Genomic DNA, 17,378 nt, shown 5'->3' with positions numbered 1-17,378 from the left:
AATTCGATTCACGTGAATCACCAAAATTGCTCCAACTACAGACTGCAGGTTACAGAGAAGACTTAAATGGCCTTGGGGGGCAACGAGGCGGGCTTACCAATAATGCCCTGCAGCTATCACATTACATAGTAGGGCGGAGACCGACACCAAGAAAATCTCACAGCATAGAAATAAAAATAGATAGGAAAAGCCAAAAAACTGAAAATACAGTAATTACAGTAAAGATCCACACATGTTCAGGTCACTTTGACATTACTAATGCCGTATTTGCATTAAAGAGTTGAAAAGGGTTGGATACAGTTCTAGGAGATCTGAGAGTGTGCAACACATCTTTTCAGAGCAATTGGAAAACATGATTCAAGGAAAATTTATTCACTACAATTAAACATTTTTCGACCACTTTGACAAAGCTGGAGAATTCAAATTTCAAAACATTTGATCACCTTCATTAATTTGCATTTTTAAACCATTTAAAAAAAAGTTTTAATCTGGCTGGACAATCGTTAAAATTATCAGCACAAATATTGTGGAGCAGGAAAGCATAAAATAGATTTGATGTGTGTTACTACGCTGTAACTCTACACAAAACAGTGCTGCCAATCAAACATCTCCATATAATTAAAAGACAAGACAAGGTGACATAAACTGCTATAAAATTACAAATCTGGCAGATTGCGCGATTTGGTCTGTCTATTACAAACTCAACTGATTTTGTTCATGTGAGGGGCGTCATAGGGGGCCGTGGCATGTTATCTGGGAGCAGTTAGCAGTAGGGCACCTCTTCACTTTTTTCTGTTGATGGAACCCAGGGGCCTTTGTAGTAAAGGCCAGGTAGCTGTACATGGGTGAAAAGGTGAACACCAAAGTGTTTCTTGGGACTTGTTAAGCAGAGTGACTAGCACAAAAACTGTCCATGGAAGCAGGGGCTCGCTAGCAAATTTTAGCCTGGAGGGCAAACACTCATCGCTGGCCCAGGAAGCGTGACCCATCAGTCTACTATGTCACCCGCAGAATGCTGTAATTATTTTCTCATGCTGAATCGTGTTGTACTCTAATGTAAGCGTACCCTAAAATTCATTGTACAGGAATTTCAACACATCAAACAGTCTCTCCCCACTGACCGGAGGCCCTGCAACCTCATCGCGAGGGCCCGATCATTGCCATGGTGACATGGGGTCGTCATGTGGACATCCGTGTCAACAGGCTAAGGCAAGCCTGTCAGACCATGCTCAGAGCATGGTCTAAGAGGATTGTGTCCGTGCAGCACTGACAGTTATAAAGCATTGCAGTGCTAGTGCTTTGCAGTGCTTTATGGCAGCGACCAGAGCCTTGAAAGTGAAAGTCCCATAAAAGGACAAAGTAACAAGTTAAAAAAGTAAGACAAACTGTGCAAATATTTTTTTAAATAACAAAATAGTAAAAAAGAAAATAAAAATATATTTTACCCATCTATAAGTATTTTTATGCAAAAAAAAAGTACATATATTTGGTATCACCTCGCCTGGAACGATCCGACCTATAAAAATGTTACACTCGTTAACTCTTTCAGTGAACACCATAAAAAATATATAAAATGGGGCAAAAAAAACTATGCTTTTTCATCATACTGCTAAAGAAAAAGTGGAACAAATTGCAACAAACGCGAAATGAGATCAGGGATCTAGTTTCCAAAATGGGGTCACTTGTTGGGGTTTTTCACTGTTTAACACAGCAGGGGCTCTTGAAACGCGACATGGCGTCAGTTAACAATTCCAGCCAATTTGTTCTACAAAATTTAAATGGCACTCCTTCCCTTCTGAACTCTGCCAGGCACCCAAGCAGTGGTTTTCCAACAGATATCGGGTATCAGCGTACTCAGGAAAAAAGGCGCAATAAATTGTATGGCTCATTTTCTCCTGATACCCTTGTGAAAATAAACAAATTTTATTTTATATTTTTTATTTTCACAGCTCTACGTAATAAACTTCTGTGAAGCACCTGAGGTATATCTAGATAAATTCCTTGAGGGGTACGCCAGTAATGGTGAAACATGTTGAGGCGGCTGCTTGAACTTTATTTTAAGAAGCATTAACCTGTTAGCTGGTCATTATCAAGCAATAAGTGTTGGTCCATGGCCACACAATGCACTCAAAGTTTATTAATGGTCCTGTGAAAACTGTGGAGCTACCTAGTCTGGTTCTAGTGAGGAACCTATATAGAATAGTGGGGGCAATTAAATAGTGATAGTATAGTGATCAGCAAACTAAGAGAAACAGTCATCCGAGAGTTCAAAACTATGAGGTCATATCCCAGAGAGGACTTATCACTATAATGACATGATATTTCAGTGAGCTCATTGTCGCCAGTACAACTGTATCTTATGAAAGACAGTTGAATTGTGAGAGAACCAGATATCACCTTTAATGGTATCCCACTAGGGATTCAATATATTGATATCACAGTGAATGTAGAGTTGCCCTGGTACCCCCAGGGATAGACACTATACAAGAAAACAGTTATTATCTTTTCAATGAGATCCCAAAGGTACTAAAACAATAAAGAGATTAATAAGTGTCACATAAATAATTATATCCCTAAAAGGAGTAACTATTCTTCTCAAAAAATTCTAAAACACTGACCACTACAAACCTTTGCTATTTTAAGTTTGCACATTAGCCCTATATTAAGAAAATAAATAAAGGTTACATTTTATAATTAGAAGTCTTTATTTACAGTTTATTTGCCTAATATCCTACACTGATTCTCTTAAACACTTTTGATAGTTTCCAAAATGAAGTCACTTGTAGGGGGTTTCCACTGTTTAGGCTCATCAGGGGCTCTCCAAAAGCGACATGGAATCCACGCTCAATTCGATCCATTTTTGCCCTCAAAAAGTCAAATGGTGCCTCTTCCATTCTGAGTCCAGCCGTGCACCCAAACAGTAGTTTTTCCCCACATATGGGGTATCAGAGTACTGAGGAGAAATTGAACAACAAATTTTGGGGGCCATTGTCTCTTGTTACTTTTGTGAAAATAAAAATTTGGGGCTAAGATAAAATTTTTGTGAAAAAAGTAAACTGTTAATTTTTTCCTTCCATTTCTGTGAAGCACCTGAAGCATTAATAAACTTCTTGAATATGGTTTTGAGGACTTTGAGGATGCAGTTTTTAGAATGATATAACTTTGGGGTATTTTCGGTCAAATAGGCCCTTCAAAGTCACTTCAAATGTGATGTGGTCCTTAAAAAATATGGTTTTGTAAATTTTGTTGGAAAAACGAGAAATTGCTGATCAAATTTTAACCCTTCTAACTTCCTAACAAAAAATTATGTTTAAAAATGATGCTGATGTAAAGTAGACATGTGGGAAATTTTATGTATCAACTATTTTGTGTGACATACTGTATCTCTCGTTTAAGGACATGAAATTAAAAGTTGAAAATTGTGAAAAGTTCTGATATTTTCACAAATAAACACAAATTTTGCTACTCACTACACACAAATATCACATAGTAGCAGGCAGCTGATGGAGACATTGAGGAATGAGCAGGCACCCACAATGACAATATGTGCGCAGGCACAGTTATTAAATTCAGGCAGCACTCACTCTGGGCATAAGACCATTGTCAATCTTTTCTACACTCGTGTACTCAACAGTTTTTATCAGACAAGTGCTATCGGTGGTTTATACGGATAGCACTTGTACCCATGTTGTTCTATGGTGCTGTGCACATATCTGATTTTTTCCTTAGACTGAGTGGTCCAAGGGAGAAAGAAAACAAAAAACGGTGACATGTCAAATTTTGATCTCAGTGTCGGATCAAAATAAAAATGAATGCCTGTGATTCCATGGAAAACATCAGACCGCACTTCAATGAAATCCCAATGTGATCCAATGTTCATGGACTGACCGAATGGAGAGGGAGGAAAATCTTTAATTAGACTGTTTTTCTCGGATGGAGAGAAAATGGTTGTGTGCACCTACTCTAAAGGTGGTCAAACATAAGTATAGGTGTACTATATTTGACCACTGTAATTTATTACTTTGCAAAGAGTCAACTCTGAATAACTTTTTTACAGTTTTTTCAAATTTAGTTGCTCACTTAAGTCGCCAATTTACATGTGAACTCTGCAACATTAAAAAAGTTCATACTATAAATTATCACATATTATTCTGAAAATACTTTCTGAAGTCAGTATATCATGTACCAACCGTAGAAAGTTAGATGTCTGTGTTTACAATATACCACATACAGTGTACAGGGTAATATTTGACTGATATATGATAATGTAATAGTGTGCTGTATCATAATAGACAGACATCAGCTGTCATAAAGGATAGCATCTGATGATATATGTTACACTTAGAGTACAGAACATCACGTATACCAGAATATAAGACTGTTGCATGATATTCTGATGTAATAGTATGCAGGTATGCAGGTACTGAGTGTGTCACCACGGAACAGACAGACCAACAGTTGAGGGGTTTATTAACAGGAATCAGGTTCTCCTCACAGGGAGGAAGCAGTAGAATATAACCAACAATAAAACAGTGCAAAAATATGGAAGTCAAACAGTGTAACAGAAGTAAGCAGATTTCTTGAGAAAAGAACACTTATCAGTCTGATGAAGACTTGCTTGAAGGGTCGTCTTCTCCAATGTAGGCACGGAGAAACAGCGGCACTTGTCATCCCTCTGTTGTCTGTGGGCTGAGTAGTCTCTAGGAACCCGCTGCCTGGGGTTTCGGGAGTTAATGTGATATCCACAAACATGGACGCAACATATTCCTGTGCAGTGTGCGGGTGGGAGTCCCCTCTTCTGTTTCGGGCTGGACCTCATAAACGGGACCCCCTTTGCCGAGCCGCCGCTTCACTCGGTACGGCCTTTTCTCCCACCGGTACTCTAGTTTGTTGTGTGGACGCTTTTCCCTCACTAAGACTCGGTCTCCAGGCCACAGGGCTGTCCCCTTTTGAGGAGCTACCTGTGGATGCTCCAATTCTTGCAGCTGGTTCTGCACTAGACGTGGAATTGTCTGCAGCCGACGACGATGTTCTTGAACCCAGCAGTACACCCCCATCTGTGGGTAGTAATCCTCAGGTTCCAGCTCCAGCTCTGCCAGCCCCTTCCCGGGTCGGCCAAAGAGCAAAGAGTAGGGGGTGAATCCGGTGGTGCTGTGTTTCCGATTGTTATACGCCCACACAAATTCAGGGACGGAATCAGTCCCCTTCTCCTTCTGGTCCTCTTCCAGGGTCCTCAGCATTTGAATCAGAGTGCGGTTAAATCTCTCACAAGCCCCATTCCCTTGTAGATGATAAGGGGTGGTCCGGGACTTATCGATTTTGTACAGCTGGTGTAGCTCCTCCATCACTCTTCCAAGGAAGCAGGCCCCTTGATCAGAATGGATGTGCTTGGGACACCCGTACACTTGTATGAAGTGTTTGCAAATTGCGTGAGCAGCAGACTCGGCAGTCTGGTCCCGCGTGGGCGTCACTATGGCAAATTTAGTAAAGTGGTCTATCATCACTAAACAATGCTCATAGCCTTGGTGTGCTGGTCCAATTGTCCAGTAATCTATTGCCAGTAGGTCCATAGGGCCAGAAAAGCTCACGTCTCTGTGGGGGCTCATTGTTCTGGTGGTTTGTCCAGCTCACAACTTCTGCATTGCTGACATACTTTCTCCACAATGTTCCTTAAGTGGGGATGATAAAATAGGCGCTGTAACCCCTGGAAAGTTTTTTCTGGCCCAAAGTGTGCTCCTTTCTCATGTCCTTCCTTAGCCACATAATCTATCAAGGACGAGGGAATCACCGTCTGCCATACAAGACTGAGTTCTGTTTGCAGGAATACCTTCCGGTACAGGATACCATCCCGCAACTGGAGCCTCTCCCACTGGCGTAGCATCTTCAGTACTTCAGGTGACATGGACCTCCTCTGGTGCTGATTGGACATTTGTTCAGACACGACCCACCTTCTCAACTGAGCTAGCTCTAGATCCTCCTGCTGCACTCGGACCCACTCATCGCGGGGCTGCTCCAGCAAATTCACACAGGCCTCTTCCTGTTCAATTTCCCGCGTTGCTGCCACCGTCCTGGCAGTCTCTCCAAAACCTGGAACCTCCACGTCTTCCAGTTCTTCATCCTGGCTAGGTGCTGGTTTGCGATAGGTTACTCGGGAGAGGGCATCCGCATGAACATTCTTAGCTCCTCTTTTATACGAAATTCTGTATCGGAACTTGGCCATTCGGGTTACCCAACGTTGTTCTAGGGCCCCTAACTTGGCATTCTCGAGATGGGCCAACAGATTGTTATCGGTGCATACATGAACTTCTGAGCCAGCCAGATATTCCGCGAACTTCTCAGTCATTGCTCACACCAGCGCCAACAACTCCAGCTTAAACAAAGTCATGCAAAGACTGACTGACGTATGCAATGACGCGCTCTTTCCCATCCTGCATCTGCGATAGTACGGCCCCAAAACCCTGCAGGCTCCCATCAGTGTGCAAGATGAACAGTTGCGTGAAGCCGGCGTAGGCCAGCAAGGGGGCCTCCATCAATGCCTTCTTCAAAGCCGAGAATGCCTCCTCCTGACGCTTCCCCCACTGTATGTTCCTGTTTTTAGCGCAAGAGGGCTCTCCCCTCAACAACTCCTGGAGTGGATTAGCAAGGCGGGTAAAGTCTTTTACGAGGCGTCTGAAGTATCCTGTGAGTCTCAGGAACGTATGCACATCTTTCACAGTTTTTGGAGTTGGCCACTCTTGTACCACAGCGATCTTCTCCTGGGAAGTCCTCACCCCCTCAGCGGAGACAACGTGTCCCAAGTATTCAATCTCGGTACGGAAGAGGTGACATTTCTGGGGTTTCACTTTCAAATCGTACTTCCGTAGCCAACTCATAACTTGCTCTAGTCTCTGCAGATGCTCCTCAAAGGTGGGGGCAAAGACGATGATATTATCCAAGTAAATCAAAGTGGCTTCAAAGTTCAGGTCTCCCAGAAATCTCTCCATGAGTCGCTGAAATGTTCCTGGGGCATTTGCTAGGTCGAAGGGCATCTGGTCGAACTCATACAGTCACATCGGAAGGATGAAAGCCGTCTTGGCTCGGTCTTACTCAGACATGGGCACCTGCCAGTAGCCGCTGGCCAAGTCTAACGTGGAGAAATATCTGGCATTCCATAGTGCCGTCAGGGACTCCTTTATCCTGGGCAGTGGGTATGAGTCCCGCACTGTGCAAGCATTGAGCCGGCGATAGTCCACACCGAACCGCAAGGAACCGTCTTTCTTTCTCACCAAGATTATAGGGGTAGCCCACGGGCTATGACTCTCGCACATAACTCCCTTCTTCAGCATGTGTGACAGTGATCCCTTCACCTCCTGGTACATCTGTGGGGGTATTTGGCGGTACCGTTACCGGATTGGTGCTACATCCCCAGTGGGTATCTCGTGGGTGATGGCCGTGGTGCATCCAAAGTCATCTTCATCTTTGGCGAACACCTCCTGAAATTTCCCCAATACGGCTTCCACCTGAGGTACCTGCTGCGGAGTAAGTTCTGAGAGCTCCGCCCTCATGCGTTCCGCTTTGATGGTCACCAGCCATGGATCTTCTGGCCTTGCGGTCAGCTGTACCGCCTCAGTTGGGACCAACTCATCTGGGAGGCCTGGACTTGGGCGACTTTGCTCCTAGGGGCAAAGTTGCATCTGTCTCCCCCAAATTTATGCAGGGCACAAGCCAGGGACCACGTGACCAATATTCCTGACGGCAGCTTGTCGGCTCTGCTGGGCTCAATTTAGACTGCGACCACTTCCAGCGGGATGCCAGTTCGTATAGGCAGGGGAAGCACCGTCTGCCCAGGAGGCAACACTCGATTGACTGAGGCGGGGGTGATGACTTTGCCGAGTTTCTTTCCATCGCTGTATGCTTCCCGGACCTGGGTGGTCCATATCAGTTGCTGAAAGACCCTTCTCTGGGGGGTCTGGTCACTCAATTGCTGCAGGAACTGTTCCGGGGACTCGTTGAAAACCAGGCTTCCATGGTCTTTTAACACATTCAATGCCCAGGGTCATGGTATGGTCTTTAACTACCTCTCCATCCACCAGTACCACTCCTCTTCTCCCAAGGTCTTTTCCGCAGACCTCTATGTTCATCCATACCACACCTGCGACCGGGATGGGCAAGTGATTGGCCGCCATAAGTGTGATCACAGGGCCCCATTCGGGCCGTAGCGCCTCTGTGAAGTGACGGTGGAAATATCTCTCAGGCATGGTGGTCACTTGTGAGCCGGCGTCTATCAGGCATCGCACTGCTCTTCCATTGATTTCTGCCCAGACCAGAGGGCACTTGGAAACAAGGCTGTGGGGACTTTTACTACTCCTCCTCTGTTCTTCACACTGCGAGTGGTGCCCCTCAAGCTCAGAGCCACCTAGTTTAAAGTAGGGCGTGGGGATGGTCGGCTCCGCCGGGGACACCATCGGGCAATGTGGCCATGTTCTCCACAGGTGTAGCATGTAAGATGGCTTCTCCTCCTGGTAGTTTCACCCTCCCTTCTCTGTCTCGCACCAGAGGGCCAGGCTCTTCTGCCAGAGTTCTTCTGGAGGCCACCATTTCTTCACGGACCTGTCTAATCTCCATTCTCTGGTCCTCCACCCACTGGGGGATATAGTCTGCGGTGGTGGTTACCTCCCCGCTCCGCACCCTTCCCACCAGCTCCGTCACTCCCTGTTCTTGTTCTTGCACATGCGCCTCACTGCCAACCTCAGAGAAAGTCATGTCTGGCTTTACTCGCATGCGCTCTCGCAGTGCCTGTTTCATCATTGCGTCACGCAGTCCCATCACCAGCTGATCCCTGAGCACCACATCAACTGACCAAACCCCTTCACCGTCCTTTCTGATAGCAGTGTGAAGTTCTTGTAGGGTGTTCATTAATTGGGTCATGGTCTCCCCCTCTCGTTGTACCCGGTGAAACAGTAGCATGCGAAGTTCCCCTATATCAGTGGGGTCCCCATGCATCTCCTCAAGTATGCGCAGCACTTTGTCCAGGGTATCTCTCTCCCGGGGGGACCTATACATGACAGAATCCCACGCCTCCCCCTCCAGGGCCATCAATGCAATTTCCGCCTCCAGGGCTGGTGTCATGGGATGCATCCGCATCATTCCCTGGGTACGCTCCGTCCAACTCCACAGCATTACATTGTTCCCAGTGAACCTTGGCAAATTATTCAACATGGCTCCCAGGGAAATGCTAGACCTGGGAACTTCCCCAGCTGCTTGGTCTGCCCTTTCCGCACTACCGTGTGACATCCTGCCGACTACGCCAAATGTAATAGTATGCAGGTACTGAGTGTGTCACCACGGAACACTTAGAGTACAGAACATCACGTATACCAGAATATAAGACTGTTGCATGATATTCTGATGTAATAGTATGCAGGTATGCAGGTACTGAGTGTGTCACCACGGAACAGACAGACCAACAGTTGAGGGGTTTATTAACATCAATCAGGTTCTCCTCGCAGGGAGGAAGCAGTAGAATATATCTAACAATAAAACAGTGCAAAAATATGGGAGTCACAGTGTAACAGAAGTAAGCAGGGTTTCTTGAGAAAAGAACACTTATCAATCTGATGAGGACTTGCTTGAAGGGTCGTCTTCTCCAATGTAGGCACCGAGAAACAGCGGCACTTGTCGTCCCTCTGTTGTCCGTGGGCTGAGTAGTCTCTAGGAACCAGCTGCCTGGGGTTTCAGGAGTTAATGTGATATGCACAGGCTCTGAGTCTTTAGCTTTTACAGCACTATTATTAAGTCTCTCACCAGCAATCAAGGGCTCTGCACTGATACCATGGGTATCAGGGGTCACAGTCTCTGCACTGATACCGTGGGTACTAGGGGGTCACAGTCTCTGCACAGGCCAATGTCTCTGAATGGGTCTCAAGGCACCCCTCTCTCCAGTCACAGCAGAGTCCACTTTCATGTACTCACAAGATGCAGTCTTTCTGGGCAATCTCCCTGTATTTGTCCTCTGACCGGGAGCTCTCTCACTCTCCCGGAGCGCAGCTGCGCCCTGCTCTGACCCTTGCACATGCACCTTTCCTGCTCTCTGCCCGGCTTCTTTCCTGTCCCAGTCTCTGAGTCTGCACCCTGGGGAACCTGTAGCACAACTTAATGGTTCCAGGCACGGAGCCGAGAAGGTAACCGCCCCCGGACTCTTCTTGTGCTTCACCTCCTTACACTGATTGCAGACATCAGATCTTCTGTATAGGATGCTATGTGATGGTATATATTTTACTGTGACTATAGACATCAGATATTAAACCAGTCCCATATTATCTGTTGTAAGGGGTTGACACGCTTAGCTTTTTCTTCTGGTAGACCCAGGAATGCTTGGGTAGTGAAACACCTGCTGGTTTATTAAAGTCAGCATACACCAAGGCAGGGTTCAGGAAAAACAAAAGCAGGACCTTCCTGGCTTAGCGGAAAAGAAACAAACAAAGTTCAACAGAGTCCTTTCTCTGTTGGTTTCAACCTGCAGACACCACACACTGTCCTCAGCTCCTCCTGAAGCCACGTGGGAGTACCTGCTCTCCTAAGTCACGACACCCCCTGACTCTCATATCCAGGTATTTAACAAACCATATGATGATCACATGACCTTGACATCACACAGGTCCTGTCAGGACTCTGCAGGTGGAAATACGGTGGACCTCCTCCCACCCGTTCTATGTAGGTCCATTAAAACCAGCCCTTGTATAACTTTCAATTAACCCTCTCAGAATATAGCATGCTGGAGGCAAAAATATCCTGGTTCTACATCACTGATCACAGTATGTGCAGTGATACCTATCTCCCTTCATACACTGCGCCAGTGACTCTGTCACACTGTATATAACATCTTATGTCTGTGCACAAAGTATATCACATACTGTACAGTATACAAGAGAATATGTGGTATATATTATACTATGAGTACAGACATGAGATATTTCACCAGCCGCATTTTATTCTGTATATAAGATTGGATGTCTGTGAACATCGCATCCTGTATACAGAATACGTGACTGCTATATGATGCACTCTGATACAGACATCAGATCCTGTTCATTATACACAAGGTCATACATATGTTTAAACATACAACATTGTGAATATTATATTAGATCAGAAGTCCGTAGCCACATATAATTTACCAGCCCTGTATGTGATGCAGTTTGTGCACTGACATTAGTTGAACAGGACTGATCAGGAGCCTGAATGCTATGATAGTACTGACCCGGGTAACAGAGGAGGGAAAGACCTACCAAAGAGAGAAGCCACACCTGTACCCAACTGGATCCTGTACAGACTACAAAAGGCCCTAGCCACACAACTAAATACACCTCCTTGGACCAGGCTCCCTAGAAGGTCTTCAAGGGCTTTCTTGTAACTCCATAGGAACCAGAGGGGAAGCCACAACACAAATCCAATAAAGGTAGTGGAAAGCATGCAGGGAGACATGAGAACCCAGGGTGAGACACTAAAATACGTTCACAAAGAATAGACAGGGATAAATAAAGAGAACAATAAAACAAATAGAATAAGTGAAACATCCCAGATCTCCCTGGAGAAGAAGGATAAGGTGCTGGGGAGGAAACTCAGATTTGTATCTATTAAAACAACTGAGTCTTACCAGACAAGGTAAACCCTTAGTTGAGGAGCTAGAACTCCAATCACCAATCTATATGTAAGTATAGCCAGCAAGTGAGGTAAGTGAATGATGAAAATATAAAGCCCATCCCAAAATGTGATTGGACAGAGCCAAAAGGGAAAATGGAAAACACCTGGAGAAAAGCCAAACAATAAATGTAAACCAAGACAAAAGAAGCCACCAGCATTTGGACAGAGACAAAAATGACTGTAGCCCAGAAGAGAGGGAAAAGGACCACCCAGCAAAAGCTAATTTTAATGCAGTCCATAATAGTACAAAAACAGACGTTTCGATAGATAAGACCTTCCTCAGTGTACTATGACAAAAACAAAATATAAAAAGTAACTAAAGAATATACATCCAAAACATTTAAATCAATCATGATGGGTCAATAGGGAGAGAAACGCAGAATAGTAAATGACATTAAGGCCCCTAGGTTGTAGAAATAGTTAACCCATTTCATACATGACAAGTCACTTCATATTGTCAAGGGGAAAGGTTGTGGTTAGGGAAACAAGGAAAGGAACCTACCCGACTGCTTTAAGTCGTGTTGGAAAAGTTAAGGAATTGTAAGAACACAGTGTCCGTTTCAGTGGAATCTGTTTGGCAAAGCCGTATTAGAATACAGTCAGTATTGTTGTAGGTACTGGTATAGATTAGGAACACTAAGGGTACCGTTACACTAAACGATTTACCAACGATCACGACCAGCGATACGACCTGGCCGTGATCGTTGGTAAGTCATTGTGTGGTCGCTGAGGAGCTGTCACACAGACAGCTCTCCAGTGACCAACGATGCCGAAGTCCCCGGGTAACCAGGGTAAACATCGGGTTACTAAGCGCAGGGCCGCGCTTAGTAACCTGATGTTTACCCTGGTTACCATCGTAATGTAAAAAAAAAAAAACAGTACATACTCACATTCCAGTGTCGCGTCCCTTGCCGTCCGCTTCCCGCACTGACTGTGTAAGTGCCGGCCGTAAAGTAAAAGCAGAGCGCAGTGGTGACGTCACCGCTGTGCTGTGCTTTACGGCCGGCACTCACAGTCAGTGAGGGAAGCTGAAGGCGAGGGACGTGACACCAGAATGTGAGTATGTACTGTTTGGTTTTTTTTTACATTTACGATGGTAACCAGGGTAAACATCGGGTTACTAAGCGCGGCCCTGTGCTTAGTAACCCGATGTTTACCCTGGTTACAAGCGAACACATCGCTGGATCGGTGTCACACACACCGATCCAGCGATGACAGCAGGAGATCCAGCGACGAAATAAAGTTCCAAACGATCTGCTACGACGTACGATTCTCAGCGGGGTCCCTGATCGCTGCTGCGTGTCAGACACAGCGATATCATATGGATATCGCTGGAACGTCACGGATCGTGCCGTGGTAGCGACCAAAGTGCCACTGTGAGACGGTACCTTAAGGGTTAAATGTCTAACCAAATTAGTGAAAAAAGACGAGTTTCAATGGCTATGTGGTGTCCACCGCCGTTTAAAGGTAGACCTGTTTGTTTAGTATCTGGTATAAAAAGGGACACATATAGACTAAATCACATGATTAAACAGATAGTGGAACTGAATGAATCAATATATATGATTTAAGATTTGACATAAAGTGCCTAGCCGAAGAGGATGCTGTTAGTGCTGTGATTGCAGTTAATTTTAAAATTATAAGCCAAAAAACCAAGAGAGAAGGAGGCATGTATAAATTGGGGATCACCACATCCAAGATCATATAAATATAGTAAATTTTATTAAATATATAAGTATAATTTACTATATTTATATGATCTTGGATGTGGTGATCCCCAATTTATACATGCCTCCTTCTCTCTTGGTTTTTTGGCTTATATATATTTGTGGCATGTGATGGGAGATCCCTTGTAGTGGTGCCCGCCTATCTCTATTTTTATAATTTTAAAATTATCTTCGAAGCATCCATTTGAGTGCCAGGTTTATTCTACTATATTATGGTTTGGGACCCTACCTGGGCATCTCATATAGTATTGCCATGGTTTATGTATCACCCAACAAATGGTCACTGGATCAAATCCCACTGACACTGGCTATGGGACATCATTGTGTCACGATTATCCACTCAGTGTGGTGAGTGGCAGCTCAGCCGTCCCATCTGGGGCAGGGGCATGCTGAGCCACCAGTATTGTCATAGACAGCTCAACTATCCAATCTGATGCATGGGCATTCTGTGCTGTCAATATGGTGACAGTCCAGTCGTCCAATCATGATCGGGTCGTGCTGGGCTTCCTACAAGTTTTTCCTGTTCAGAATGATTCCCAGGCTATTTAGCTTGCTCTCAGGCTATGATAACTGCCAGCTGTAGCTTAGCTCAGATGGTGTGTGCTTGCTCTGTTCTCTGTGTTCCTCTATATGATCTTTGTTGCCCGACCTTGGACCTTGCCTTTGACCATTCATTTGCCTTGCCCTTTTGTCTTGATTTGCTACTCTCCCTGGATTCTGACCCTATAATGTGTCCTGACTACTTCATTGCCCTTTACCCCTTTGTTTCTGATGAGCCCTCTTGTTATCTAACCCTGGACCTCTTGATTTCCCAGCTGTTGTGAATTCTGCTTTTGGGTTCCCTCCGGTGGTAGTAGGTGGTAATGCAGTTGTCCCTGGGTTGCAGTCCTGGTCAGGTGTGTCTGCTGATTGCAGTTCTGACTGGGGTATTTAGGTGTGCAGGATTCATTAGTCCTTGCCAGTTGTCAATTGTTGTTGGGAGGTGTTGGACCTCTGCTTGGTTCCTCCTGCCTTTCTGCCAAATCAGCAAAGATAAGTGTCTGGTTTTATTTCTGTGGCACACATGCTGTGTGCTTCATAATTCAGTGCTATTCTTTTGTGTTTTCTTGTCCAGCTTAGATTGTGTCAGTAATTTCTCAGTCTTGTTGGATTCTCTGGGGTCGCAGATATTCATTCCACGTCTTTAGTTAGATTGTGGAATTTTTTTGTATTATCTGCGGTGGATATTTTTGGAAGGGTTTCATTACTGACCACCTAGTATTCTGTCCTATCCTTTCCTATTTAGCTAGAGTGGCCTCTTTTGCTAAATCCTGTTTTCTACCTGCGTGTGTTTTTTCTTCTCCTACTCACAGTCATTATTCGTGGGGGGCTGCCTATCCTTTGGGGTTCTGCTCTGAGGCAAGGTAGTATTCCTATTTCCATCTATAGGGGTATTTAGTCCTCCGGCTGTGTCGAGGTGTCTAGGGTTTGTTAGGCACACCCCACGGCTACTTCTAGTTGCGGTGTTAGTTCAGGATTTGCGGTCAGTACAGGTTCCACCGACTCCAGAGAAAGTTTCATGCAGCTCCAAGGTCACTGGATCATAACAGTATAACTGGCCCATAATGAGTTAAATGCATCTCAGAAGAAGGGAAGAAAGGTGTTGAGCCATTTTTTTTTCTGCAGTCTGCTTTATCTTTTTTTCCCTCTTTATCTAGGGTTGGCTGAGGAGTCTTGTGCCAGCATGGATGTTCAGGAATTAGCTTCTCGTGTAGACCAGCTTGCTGCTAGGGTACAGGGTATTTCTGATTATATTGTTCAAACTCCTGTTTTAGAGCCGAAGATTCGTACTCCTGATTTGTTTTTTGGTGACAGGTCCAAATTTTTGAGTTTTAACAACAATTGTAAACTGTTTTTTGCTCTGAGACCGCGATCCTCCGGTGATTCCATTCAGCAGGTTAAAATTGTCATCTCCCTGCTGCGTGGCAATCCACAGGATTGGGCATTTTCCCTGGAATCTGGGAATCCGGCCTCGCTTAATGTAGACTCCTTTTTTCAGGCTTTAGGATTATTATATGATGAACCGAATTCTGTGGATCAAGCGGAGAAGACCTTGTTGGCCCTGTCTCAGGGTCAAGAGGCGGCAGAATTGTATTGTCAGAAATTTAGAAAATGGTCTGTGTTGACTAAATGGAATGATGATGCTTTGGCAGCAATTTTCAGAAAGAGTCTTTCTGAATCCGTTAAAGATGTTATGGTGGGGTTTCCCACGCCTTCCGGTTTGAGTGATTCTATGTCTCTGGCCATTCAGATTGATCGGCGCTTGCGGGAGCGTCGAACTGTGCGCGCTGTGGCGTCGTCCTTAGAGCAAAGTCCTGAGCCAATGCAGAGTGATAGGTTTTTGTCTAGAACGGAACGACAAGGATTCAGACATCAGAATAGGTTGTGTTATTATTGTGGCGACGCTTGTCATGTCATTTCAGTCTGCCCTAAGCGGACAAAAAGGATCGCTAGTTCATTTACCATCAGTACAGTACAACCTAAATTTCTGTTATCGGTGTCCTTGATCTGCTCATTGTCATCATTTTCTGTCATGGAGTTTGTGGATTCAGGCGCCGCCTTGAACTTAATGGATTTTGAGTTTGCCAGGCATTGTGGTTTTCCCTTGCAGCCTTTGCAGAACCCTATTCCTTTAAGGGGGATTGATGCTACACCTTTGGCTAAAAATAAGCCCCAGTTTTGGACACAGGTGACCATGCACATGGTGCCAGCCCATCAGGAAGATTGTCGATTTCTGGTGTTGCATAATTTGCATGATGTTATCGTGCTGGGTTTTCCGTGGTTGCAGGTACATAATCCTGTGTTGGATTGGAAGTCTATGTCTGTGACTAGTTGGGGTTGTCAGGGGGTTCGTAATGATGTTCCTTTGATGTCAATCTCTTCTTCTTCCTCTTCTGAAATTCCAGAGTTTTGTCTGATTTTCAGGATGTATTCGATGAGCCCAAGTCCAGTTCCCTTCCACCGCACAGGGACTGTGATTGTGCGATTGACTTGATTCCAGGCAGTAAGTTTCCTAAGGGCCGACTTTTCAACCTGTCTGTGCCTGAACATATCGCCATGCGGAGTTATGTTAAGGAGTCTTTGGAGAAAGGGCATATTCGGCCATCTTCTTCACCGTTGGGAGCAGGTTTTTTTTTTGTTGCTAAGAAGGATGGCTCCTTGAGACCTTGTATTGATTATCGCCTCTTGAATAAGATCACGGTCAAGTTTCAATACCCTTTACCTTTGCTTTCCGATTTGTTTGCTAGGATTAAGGGGGCTAGTTGGTTTACGAAGATTGACCTTCGGGGGGCATATAATCTTGTTCGTATTAAGCAGGGTGATGAATGGAAAACTGCGTTTAATACGCCCGAAGGCCATTTTGAATACCTTGTGATGCCATTCTTGATTGTATATTTGGACGATATTTTGATTTTTTCCGATGATTGGGAGTCTCATGTGGAACAGGTCAGGATGGTATTTCAGATCCTTCGTGACAATGCTTTGCTTGTGAAGGGGTCTAAGTGTCTCTTTGGGGTGCAGAAGGTTTCTTTTTTGGGCTTTATTTTTTCTCCCTCATCTATGGAGATGGATCCGGTTAAGGTTCAGGCCATTCATGATTGGATTCAACCCACATCCGTGAAGAGCCTTCAGAAATTTTTGGGTTTTGCAAATTTTTATCGCCGTTTCATTGCTAACTTCTCCAGCGTGGTTAAACCCTTGACCGATTTGACGAAGAAAGGCGCTGATGTGGCGAATTGGTCCTCTGCGGCTGTCTCTGCCTTTCAGGAGCTTAAACGCCGATTTACTTCTGCTCCGGTGTTGCGCCAGCCGGATGTTTTTCTTCCGTTTCAGGTTGAGATTGACGCTTTTGAGATTGGGGCAGGGGCCGTTTTGTCTCAGAGGGATTCTGTTGGTTCCTTGATGAAACCGTGTGCCTTCTTCTCCCGC

The sequence above is a fragment of the Ranitomeya variabilis genome, chromosome 1 (assembly GCF_051348905.1).
Source record: "Ranitomeya variabilis isolate aRanVar5 chromosome 1, aRanVar5.hap1, whole genome shotgun sequence".
NCBI classification, from domain to species: domain Eukaryota; kingdom Metazoa; phylum Chordata; class Amphibia; order Anura; family Dendrobatidae; genus Ranitomeya; species Ranitomeya variabilis.
This window is presented reverse-complemented; position numbering follows the sequence as displayed.